Raw genomic sequence first — 2,335 nt, forward strand, 5'->3', positions numbered from 1 at the left:
AAAGACAACAAAGGTTTTGTCGCACAATATGTTTTGGCATTCTTTAGGTAAGTAGGATTAGTTGGGAAATCCTATATCTGAATAGCTTAATTGATGGATATACAAATCAAAAATTTCCCAGAGTAGTTTTTAATAGTTTTTTTAAACTTTTATCAGAGAATTATTTGCTTCTAAAAAAAAAAATAAACGTATCTAGAAACAATAATGAGAATCGATTAACTTTTTTTTTTCAATAACAAAGTGCAATTATTTGAATGAAGTACTTAACCTTTTAAGAAACGCTTTTTTCTATCCCTGTCTGACTATTAACTGTCGTTACATAAGAATAACATCTATTGAGATATTTAAAAAATACATATAAACAGATTTAATATTTAAAACGGTATGTTTACTCTGTTTTAAAACACATATAAAAGTATATTGTAAGAGCATTTAACGAGAGTAATAAACACATGTTTACTGAAAGTAAGGTAATTTAGCAATTTTTATAAAATCCAACAAATCTCTAAAACGTAGCTTTACTAAGATTTACATAATGTTTTACTATTAGAAAGATAATTTAAAGTGCTAAAAATGGTCGAAAATATATTTTTAAATTTGTTTGAAAACATATTGCCAAAAGTTTGCATAAGCATGCTGCTTAACCTGTCCTAGAGGGATAAATTTTACATGTAAGTTGAGCAACCAACTATTGCATATGGAGTTTGAATCTTCAACAAAATAAATCTTCAACAAAATAAATCTTTAACAAAACTACCGTTAAATTCAAAAAAAAGCATTAAAAATGCTTTAGGATTGTTTTTACCAACAAAAAACCTGTTGCTTGAAAAGTCACAGTACGCCAGCCTATTGTTTAAAAACTTTTTTATTTGTGTATTTTAATGACATAAAATTAAAAAGAAAGTTATTTCAAAGTGAAGAGAAAAATTGAATGATTATAAATCATCATAATATTATAATAAATTATAATTTTTCAACTTTATTATTTCAATAGTTGTTTTTAAACTTGAAGATATGTCTTGAATTTTTTATATTTCGGGAAGTTACCCCCAAACTAGTCAAAGTATTTCTTAAGTTTGGTTATAACAAGAACAAAGAACTTCCAAAAGCATGTGTACACCTTTTTTAATTTTTTCTCCTAAAATAGAAAAAGTCTTCGCGCATATCAGTTCACTGCCGTCAAATTTTTTTTGTTGTACATTGTGTTATTCTAATCCGCTATATCGTAATTACCGTTTTTTCCACTCGATGTTTTGTCGTACAATACGTAGTTTTATTTTTGGCTTATTTATTTTGAGTATGCAGTAAAGATTCAATTATTTATATTGAATTAATTATATTAAAATAAAAATATTCAATTAATTTTGATTTCTAAGATATTAATGATTAAATTCGTTTGACATAAAAAACAAAAAGTTAACTTACAAACTGAAAAACAAAAAAGAGAATGAGCGTCATCCAGAAAATTTCCGCAGAGATAAAACTTCGATAAAGTTGTTAAATTCCCATTCTTCCCATTTGTTTGTTACAGGGCAGACGACATCCAGGAGGGGGGGGGGGGGAAGCAGACCTCTTTACTTTGAAACCCGTGGTCCTGTGTTTGTAAATTAAATAAAATTAGTGATATGTCTGTAATATACTTTAATACAGTGTTTTCTGATGTTGAATTGTTTCTCATCTTCACTGATGCTACAACAGCAAATTATTTTCAAACATTATTACTTATAATTACAAACAAATTTATAAAAGCATCTTTATATATTTATAAAAATAAAGATAAGTTGGCAATAAATTGTCAAGTTCATGAAAAAAAAGTTAAATATCTGTTAATGCGTTCAATTATAAATTATGATTAAAAAACAATTGAAATAAAGAAAAAAATTACCTTCATTTTGTAAAAAGTCTTGGAAAACTCCAATAAATAGCTTTTAAGAAAGTAGCGGTTAAAGAAATTTTAACAGGTTTATCATTAATCCTTGTTAAATCTTGCTTAATCAAATTTAATCTTGCTTAATCAAATTTAATCTTGCTTAATCAAATTTAATCTTGCTTAATCAAATCAATTTTACTCTAAAAACTCAAAAAAGTAAGCTATAAATAAAGCGAACAAGCAAAAATGATCGACTTTTTTGTCAAGTAAAAATAAGAGAAAATCTAATCCAATTCCAAATCTTTTGATTTTTTTTTACAAATTTAAAAAAAGAGGAATATATAATTGTGTTACTCTGCAACGCATCACGTGTGAGTTGGTATAAAATAATATCTTAACCAATTAAATTAAAAAGTCTGTTACCATTTTTTTTTTTGCTGATTTGGCTTTAGATAATGAAAGATA

Source organism: Hydra vulgaris, chromosome 01, assembly GCF_038396675.1.
Source record: "Hydra vulgaris chromosome 01, alternate assembly HydraT2T_AEP".
Classification (NCBI taxonomy): Eukaryota; Metazoa; Cnidaria; class Hydrozoa; order Anthoathecata; family Hydridae; genus Hydra; species Hydra vulgaris.